The following is a 10,201-nucleotide window of genomic DNA, read 5'->3' on the forward strand; positions in this document are numbered from 1 at the left end:
AATATGTACAATATTGACGAGAAATGGTTCTATATGACTAAGAAGTCAGAGAATTGTTATCTACTTTCGGCTAAAGATGAACCATTGCGGACATGTCAAAGTAAGAATTTTATTGGAAAAGTTATGTTCTTAGTTTCTATGGCTCGTCCAAGATTTAATGTTGCGGGTACTGAACGGGAAAGAACGAAGTATTTCCCTTTGTCACGATGCAAGCTGCAAAAAGACGAAGTAGGAACAGAGAAGCAGGGGTCATGGAGATAAAACTGATTACTTCCGTTGGGAACACATAAAATATGCTTAATTGAAGAAGTTATTCCGAGCATTCACAAAAAGTGGCCAGCTGAAGATTTAGGAAAACTCAATATTCATTCAACAAGATAATGCAAGGACACAATGAATCCAAGCGATAAAGAATTTGAAGAAGTTGCTTCGAAAAATGGGTTTGACATTCGATTGATATGTCAATCGCCGAGTTCTTCATATTTGAATGTTCTTGACCTTGGATTCTTTAGTGATATCCAAGCCTTACAACATAAGGTATGTCCTAAAACCGTTGAAGAACTTATTGGTGCCGTTAGAAAATCTTTTGAAGAATATTCAACGACGAAGATCAATCATATTTTCTTGAGTTTGCAACTTTGTATGTAAGAAACTAAGAGAGTTGGAAGATCTAATAACTACAAAATTCCACACATGAAGAAACAAACATTGGAAAGAGCACGTCTTCTTCCTGAACAAATAACGTGTGACCTAAGTATTGTAGAAAGTGTCAGAAACCAACTACGAACTTAAGTTTGGTTCGTTCTTTTCTGCTTCTTAAGTTCTTAATTTGTTTGGTTTTGTTATGAAATTCAGTATTTATTTCTAATAAAAATTAAATTTTATTTTATGATGAATATTTCTATACAAAGGAGGTTAAAATCATACACACAAGTAATAAGAAAAGTGCATACTTCTGATTAATTAAATCAAAACTCACAAGTATGAAAACAAGATACACTCTTCTTTTTTTCTGTGTTTTTTTTTGGTGCAAAACACAAATACACTCTAAGAAAACCAGAAAAGCACTGCCTAAAACAAAAGTGAAAAAAACAAACTCAAGTAATAATGTATGATTAGATACTGAAGAAAACAATGATTTTATTGACAATTTTTATTCATAGTCATAAAAAAACAAAAACAAAAATCTTTAGATATCCAACAACAATCGTACTAATCAAACCAATACCATGGCAGGTACCTTTATCGTTGAAGTTATCATTTAAAATACATTGGAAGATAAATTTTCAGCATCTCCACGAATTTTTAGGATTGGTTGCATTTTATACTTCTTTTATTTTTATATGTATAAGGCGATTTTCTTAAAAGTTAAAATAGTACTACTAATAAAAGAGGCTAATTAATTCATATTGTAAAAACAAATTTTGAATTTTAGAATGTAATAAATGGTTTAGTGAAAAAAAAACAAAATAGAGACGAATTCATGTATAAAATAAAACAATATTAACTAATTCATGTGCACCACTTTGGCAGCCACTTCTTCTTCATCAGGAAAATTACTTAAAGCTCAAACGAAATCATAAAATTTTGTTTGCGCTTTAAGCAATTTTCCTGATGAAGAAGAAGTGGGTGTCAAAGTGGTGCATGCTTTCGATCTAAACATACCTTTAAACAAAGAAGAAGAATAAAACGTTTACAAAATTTTATGAAAATATCAATTACACATGAATTAATCTCTAGCTTGTTTTTTTCACTAAACCATTTATTACATTCTAAAATTCAAAATTTGTTTTTACAATATGAATTAATTAGCCTCTTTTGTTAGTAGTACTATTTTAATTTTTTTTTTAAATGTTTAATGTTAAAAACTGGATAATTATTATCTATTTACGTATACACTTATCCATTAGTGATACATATCTATTAGTACTAGTTATCCCTTCATCTTTTACTTCCTCCTCAAGTAATGACCTGTGTATATATATATGTGTTAGTTTTGCTCATTGTAACAACAACACAACAACAAAAGGCAATAAAGATACTTCACTCTCTTGTTTACTCTCTTTACTATTTTATATTATAAGAGTAGTTTTTCAACACGTTATCAACACGAGCGACTCCTGATCTGTCATCAATTCGAGGTAACATTTAAATTATGTCAAATTTATTTAAGTTTAATTTAAGTTTATATGCATATATTATTATATGTACTAATATAGAGTAAGGCGTTCTTATTTTATATTTAATCGTACCATTGTCTTCTTAATCATTTATCGATATTAATCAAAATGGTAGGCTCTGCCTCCTCGATTACATAGATCTATAATCTTAATCATAATGGTAGGCTTTGCCTCCTCGATTATTTAGATCTATAATCTTGATCATAATGGTAGGCTCTGCCTCCTTGGTCATATGTTTAGATCTATATATTTGGATCAAATGGTAGGCTTTGCCTCCTTGATCTTATAAAATGTTAATACCTTTTTCTACAATCATATGGAAGGTTATGCTTCTTAAAAATGATTGTTTTATATTATGATTCTATTATAGATTATACTATTTTAAATTTATTTTATCAAAAACTTTTACAAAAGAAATTTTCGTAAAAAAAAATATATTTAACAAATTATATTGTTATTTATATAGTTACCATGTCAAACATGGCAAAGCTTGAGATCGCTGCCCTTGATATCTCTGGAAATAATTATATGACATGAGCATTAGATGCAATAATGTATCTAAAAGGAAATGGGTTTCTTAAAACCCTTGATCCATCGGAAAATGGGTTAGAAGAGGAAAAAGCAAAAACCATGACGTTTTTGCGTCACCATCTCCATGATAGTTTTAAAAATGAATACATCACAATAGAAAATCCCACAGATTTTGGGTCTCTCTCAAAGATAGGTTTGACCACCAAAAATATGTGATCCTACCAAAAGCCAAACATGAATGGCTAAATCTGCGGTTCCAGGATTACAAACTGTAGGTGAATATAATTCTGTTATGTTCAGAATCACTTCCAGGATGATTCTCTGCGGAGAGAATGTTTCCGATTATGATATGATCGGAAAAATATTTTAAACTTTTCATCCTTCAAATGTAATCCTGCAGCAACAATATCGAGAAAGAAGATATACTCGATATTCTAAATTAATGCAAGTTATTCTTGTTGTTAAACGAAATAATAAACTCGTGATGATGAATCATCAAACTCGTCCAACTGGATCAGCTCCAGTTTCAGAAGTGAATGTTACTACATCCAGCTACAATAATTGGCAAGGACAAGGACGTGGACGCGGTCGAGGCCGTGGTCGTGATCGTGGAGGAGGTCGTGGACGAGGGAAAGGAAGAGGTTTCTCTCCTAATAACTTCAACGCAAGAAAACCCAACAAAAATCTACAAATAAATGATGTTGGTCGCGTTCTGAAGAAACAAGATGAGAGTACTTGTTACAGTTGCGGCATGAAAGGACATTGGTTCCAAATGTGTCGTATACCAAAACATTTGGCCGATCTGTATCAAGCATCTCAAAAGGCAAAAGAAAGGGATGTGGAGACCAACCTCATCTCTGATGAACCTGGACCTTCCTTCAATGGCCTGAATGATGAAACCAATCTAGATATCGCAGATTTTCTCGTTGATCATGAAAACGGGAAATCATGCGAATAAAATCAATGACATGATATGCTTGTAATATTTTTATATGTACTTTATGTTTTTCAGAAAGGTCTTTTTGAATAATGGTTTTCTTGTAGTATATAAAACAAACCTTTGTAAGATTTTTTGTTTTTTTATTAATGCATATTTTTATAAATGCTTTATCTCATAAAATGTCAAATTTTGAGATTGAGGATGAGATATGTGTCTAGCAGACAGTGCTACAACTCACTTAATACTTAAAGATAAACAATACTTCTTCTCTCTCAAAATAAAAGACTACGCCGGAAGCGTGAGCACTATATGTGGAAATGCAAATATCATTATGGGCTTTGGGAAAGCCAATTTCTAAATGCCAAGTGGAACGAAATTTGAAATCGATGCATTATATTCCCCTAAGTCTTATAGAAACTTAATAAGTTTCAGAGATATCCAAAGAAATGGATATCATATAGAGACTCTGAATAAAAATGGCATTGAATATCTTTGCATCACATCTAAGAGGAAACACATATTGGAAGAATTGCCAATGTTATCCTCTAGATTATATTGCACAAAAATAAATATAATTGCATCTTATGTTACAGTAAACTCTAAGCTTACTAGTATATTTAAGATTTGGCATGAAATACTGGGACATCCTGGTTCAGTCATGATGCGGAAAATTGTACAAAATTCAAATGGTCACCCATTGAAAAACCAAATGATTTTTCGATCTTCTGAGTTTCATGTAAAGCATGTTCTCAAGGAAAACTCATAATTCGGCCATTGCCAACCAAAGTTGGGAATGAATCACCAATGTTCTTTGAGAGAATACATGGTGATATATGTGGGCATATCCACCCTTCATGCGGGCAATTTCGTTACTTTATGGTAATGATTGACGCATCTAGTAGATGGTCACATGTGTGTCTATTGACAACACAAAATACGGCCTTCGCAAAATTCATTGCCCAAAAAATCAGGTTGAAAGCTCAATTCCCTGATAATGCCATAAAGAAAGTTAGACTTGATAACGCTGGTGAATTTACTTCACAAGCTTTTAATGACTACTGTATGTCAATAGGAATTGATGTTGAGCATCCAGTTCCTCATGCTCATACACAAAATGGCATGGCTGAATCTTTGATTAAACGGCTGCAACTCATTGCTAGACCGTTAATATTGAGAACAAAGCTCCCAATTTCTATATGGGGTCATGCTATAATGCATATTGCAGCATTGGTCCAAATACATGTACGATACTAATAAACCTTGCCTTAAGGTCTTTGTTCTTCTGCGATACGGATTTCCCACCAGGAATGCTTCCTCGACCCTTAGCCACAAAGGCTAGAAAGATCAAATCCCTTTCCCAAAATCGTGTATAAGGGACCTATTCCCTTACGGTAAAATTTACTACTTCGTCAAGTAGTGCTTGTTGGTAACTAACCACTCCGAGCCATTGGTACAATCAAGTTATCGCCTTACCAAGTATTAATAAGACTAATGACTTAGCCCAAAAATACAAGTATATCTAGAAACTAAGAATATTTGCAACATAAACTAACAATCAATCAAACAAACATTAGTCATGCATAAGTATGACTAACACAACAACGCACAACAAAATAACATGCTTCCTATCATAATAAATAACAAATAAAACACAACATCAAACAAGACATCACAAACTCGTCAATAACTACCAATTATTGAATTACAAAAAAACGAGCAGCATAACGGCTATAACGATAGCATAACCAATTATACTAGCATCTAAACCACTCAGAACAAACAAATCACACAATAATAAGCACATCAAACAAAGCACACAACAATGATCAGGAGCTATACCAAAATAGAACATGAACCTAACATGCAACACATATCCTAAGAAATTACAATAAGAAACACAACAACCACACAAAACAAACAACAACCGAACTTAACCTCACACGAAATAAGGAAATAAATCCTAGACATGTGCTACTTCACCTGTGTTTGGTACTCACAAGGTTAGGCTGGAACTTGTCTTGGTTTCACGTCTCCGACTAGCCAGATCCGCGCGAACTCGAAAGCTCTGGATTTCGCATCATCAAGATCCGCTTAGGCTAGGATCTAAAAAGAAAAGCTAGAAAGCAAACTGAACTATGACTAAGTTACTTACCTAACAACCTTGCTAACCTTGTTTGAATACTCCCTTGAGCTACTTGGAGACTTCCCTTAACTCCAAGAACAAACAAAGAACTTTAACTAAAGGAGGTGTATTGAACTGAGGATTTTAGGGGATTTTGGGGTATTCTTAAATCCTCTGTTATTTAATTGCTGATTTTTTAAAATCAACTGAAATCCTATGTTATTGAATGTGAAATTTATTAAAATCATTTACAATCTATTGTTATTCAATCAATCATTTATAAATCTCACATCAAATCTACTCTTATTCAAAAAATCACAACTTTTTTAAAAAAATCTACTGAATGTGATCCTAGGAGAGTTTTCTAATATTTTTAGTTCAAAAATATGTCTTACAAAATCACACCTTTAAAGATGAAACTTAAAAATATTTGTTAAAAAGACTTCTTCGACAGTCGTTGCAATTTTTTTTTGCAACTCTCTCTTTCTGTCTTCTCTCTTTACTATGGAAAAATACTAAACTTTTCCATAAATTTCTCTTAGGCAATAATTTCCCCTTTTCTTTTATCATCTTAAGATTCTCAATTTTGTGTTAGGAAACCCCTAAATCCTTTATCAGCTTCGAGATAAATGAAAGCTGGATTCAATTTTTTTACTTTAGGAGCTCAACTGTTTTATGTCCTTCTTTCATTGTGGAGCAGATGTGCTGATCATAGACAAAGTAAACTGACTAGTATCTTTAATTCTTGAGCCAAGCCTTCAAAATCGTTTTGTAATTAACCTCTTGAGAATCCTTATAGCTTATTTCCCCCTTATCCTTAAATTTTCTTTAGGTACTTTTAATTTTGCAAATTAAGTTTCTTTGGATATCAAAAAACCCAAAAAAAAAAAAAAAAAAAACATGATCGAAAGTCTTGGTTTCTCTTTGCTTTTGTTTCTAATGTTATTTTCAAGTTTTTTTTTTGTTAAAAAAAGAATCTTCGAGAAAACAAAATGCATAATTCGTATAGAATTTTGTTGATGAAATCAGAATAGAAACGCAGATAGTTATGTGTGATAACAGTTTGTTACCCTCGCCAAAAATACATTGTACTTTACACAACACACCCACTTATCCTCCATTCATTGTTCAACTGCATATATAGCTTCTGGTGTGCTCACTGTCAAATAACTTACAATTGAACAACCCTCAACTCTAATTAGTACAACCCTCAAGTCTTTTGGACGATGAAATTGTTTATGAACCATGTACCTTTTAGTGGTGTCTTTGTTGATGTGAAAAAATTGTTTTTGTAGGGCTTTTAAAAAGTTTGGAAACGTTATAATTGATTCCAAAGAGACAAAAGCTATGATCTTTATGAAAATATTTTATCTTTTTTAAGCCAATATGTATTAAAGTTAGTCACAGTGCATGAAGGGAAACTATGTAAATTTGTCTTCAAAGCCAATTGAGTTGATCATTGAATAACTCTACAATGTCTCTCCCTGTTTTATCAAAACCAGATATCGCAGCCCCCTCCGCAACGGAACTTCCGTCAAGGATAATGGTCAAAAGCGTCAGTTTACCAAAATTGGGAACATGCTAAAACACCACTATCTTCTAGCTCCAGTAAATTTGCAGATGTTAGAAATGCAGAAGGAACTAACGTTAATGAAAGAGTTGCTGATGGGAATAATGAAGAAGAACAGCTTCATGGTACTCAAGAATAACAAAGAGTGCTTGCTAATAACTGGAGAGCAGTTATAGCTATGAATATGGGATCATGATGCAATAATATTAATGTGTTTTATGTTAGATTGTTTTCATTTTTTCTGTTGGTTTTTTTTTACTTATATCCAATACTTTTTATTGAGGAAATTTTTGTCTCCTTTTAACTACAATGTCTATTTTTTATTTTCTTAAATTAACCAAAGTGTGAGTGAAGTTTCGATAAATGTTATTCTTTAACGGTGTTGATTTTGCCAACAACTTGATATTGTTCTTGTTGGATCTTGTTTAACACGTTAACCAACACTGCCAAGAATCAAATACATGGAGATATGAGTTTTCTCATCATCATTTTATGGAAAAATCAGTTGGAGGAGCTTCTAGAAGGTGCCGACAAATGAAACAAGAAATCAAGCTTCTTCAGATTACGTTGAATCAAGTTGCTCTTTTTTTAAAAAAAATTCTAAATCTACCTAAATTCAATAATCAAAATCTCACCAAATCCCAAAAATCAAATCTCAAAATTTTATAAATTCTAATCAAATCTCTTAAAAGTACACTCAAATCTCCCAAAATTCTGGAATACTAAATTCCCAGCAAATCTCCTAAAATCCTTAATTCAATACATCCCCCTAAGGTTTAAGGTGGATTTTGGGTTTACTAAAGCTAATGAACGGTGGGTGGTATTGATACTCCTGTAGGGTCGGTGATGAGGTTGATTAGTCACCTAAACAAGTGTCTTTCGTTCAATTCTCAACCAATCACATCTCGCCATTTTAACCTTAACCATACGTATCCATTTTTCCATGCCAACACATGGCATTACACCTCAACAACGCCCTCATCCTATTTTCTTGGCTAAGAATGAACCACTTGGTCTCTTATTGACCAATTAAAACTCTCCCAACTGATTCCAAGCCCAACTCTCACAAACCGTTAACTGTTTCTCGCCGAAATATCCCGTTTCGATCAGATTTATGTGCCATTACCCTAAAAATAATTCTTCCATGAAAACTTTGATTTTTCAAGATAAAATTCTCTATTCCCCTTTACAACTAACATCTGGTCAAGAGCCAAATGTATCTCATCTCCGTATTATTTGTTGTGTGGTTTATGTTCCTATTGCCCCACCGCAAAGAAAAAAAATGGGACCTCAATGGAGATTGGGTATATACGTTGGTTATGCATCACCGAGTATAATTCGATATCTTGAACCGCAAACTGGTGATATGTTTACAGCACGTTTTGCTGATTTCCATTTTAATGAAGATGAATTTCCAGCGTTAGGGGGAGGATTAAACAAGTTCCAAAAGATATTACATGGTCTACACCATCTTTGATATATCTTGACCCTCCTACAAATCAACGTGAGATGAAAGTTCAGAAAGTTGTACATTTACAAAATTTGGCAAATCAATTACCTGATGCGTTCATAGATACAAAAAAGGGTGACGAAGTCATATTCCCCCGCTGCAAATGCACCATCAAGAGTTGAAATTCCTAGAGAGGAATTCGATGGTGAAACGACCCGACCCATTTTTTTTATAAATAATAAATAAGTATAAAAAGTAAACTACAATTAGTGGTCCCATATCCACTAGCCACCTAATCACAATCACAACCAACAACGGAAATAACCAATACCAATATCCAATTAAATATCCAATAATAAACCAATAGTATAACATAAACAATATCCAATAACCAACCAACAGGGAACATAGAATGAGCAACCTAGCAATGTTTCTAATGACCCAACTTTAGCAACCTAGCAATGCCAGACAACAACCAGTCGAGTCCCTAGAACATCCTCCTCTTCATTGCCTTGATTCCACGATCACACTTTGCCTTTACCTGCACCACAAACACAAATTGAGATGCATGAGTATCTGATAAACACTCAGTGAGACAATCTTCCCATCTACCGGGCTATACACACAAGCAACAGTGATTCCAAAGTTCCAAACAATCAACAAACAAAACATACAAACCAGGAAAACAAAAATCATCTCGATGGAAGGGAGGTGTCGACCGACACCAGCCAAGTGTCGACCGAAACTGGCCTTGGTGTCGACCGACACCAGCCAAGTGTCGACCGAAACCGGCCTTGGTGTCGACCGACACTACCCCACAGTGTCGATCGATGCCATTTTGCTGGTGTCGACTGACACCAAGTGGTGTCGATCGACACTTCCTCTGCAACCGCGATCCGCACAAAGCCGAGAGTCGAATCTCGCTCCCAAAACTTCACCAAATTGTCCAATACTCAAAACCCAAGCCGGAAACATCCTTAGAAACCTATAGCAACCAATCCCCAGCAAGAAAACACACAAAACAACAACAAACAAGCAAGAACAACGAAATCAAAGGCTTAGATTAGCCATGGTCATGCACTCACCTCTTTGCAGGAAGTTTCTGAACCATAGCAACAAATCCAACCCTCCTAGCAAGCCTCTAACTCCTTCCTAGCCTTCGATCTCTCAAGAAACAGCAAGGAATCTCACCAAACTCTCTCAAAAGCTCAAGAACAATACTCTTCTCCCTTTCCTCTCAAAACAACAAAGCGGCGACAAAATAAACTTCTAAACCCCTTCTTGGGTCGACAAACACTTAAGTAACCCGGTTCAATGGTTTCCCAAAACCAAACCGAACTAAATCGATCAAAAACTCAATCTCGTCGAACCAGAAAAACCTTGGGGTCGACCGACACACACCCCCAAA

General features: G+C 34.2%; 2 long non-coding RNA genes across 2 annotated transcripts; one reads left to right on the forward strand and one right to left on the reverse strand.

The window, feature by feature from the left end:
- Positions 1-2,739: 2,739 nt before the first annotated feature.
- On the reverse strand, positions 2,740-5,909 carry LOC147922759 (uncharacterized). The gene is made up of 2 exons (XR_015588053.1): positions 5,804-5,909; positions 2,740-5,716 (listed from the first exon to the last, which is right to left on the reverse strand). It is a non-coding gene; the product is annotated as an uncharacterized LOC147922759 (long non-coding RNA).
- A 336-nt stretch (positions 5,910-6,245) lies between these two features.
- Positions 6,246-7,630, forward strand: LOC147922760 (uncharacterized). The gene is made up of 2 exons (XR_015588121.1): positions 6,246-6,493; positions 7,276-7,630. It is a non-coding gene; the product is annotated as an uncharacterized LOC147922760 (long non-coding RNA).
- Positions 7,631-10,201: the final 2,571 nt, after the last annotated feature.

Source organism: Camelina sativa, chromosome 18 (genome assembly GCF_030686135.1).
Source record: "Camelina sativa cultivar CO46 ecotype springtype chromosome 18, ASM3068613v1".
NCBI classification, from domain to species: Eukaryota; Viridiplantae; Streptophyta; class Magnoliopsida; order Brassicales; family Brassicaceae; genus Camelina; species Camelina sativa.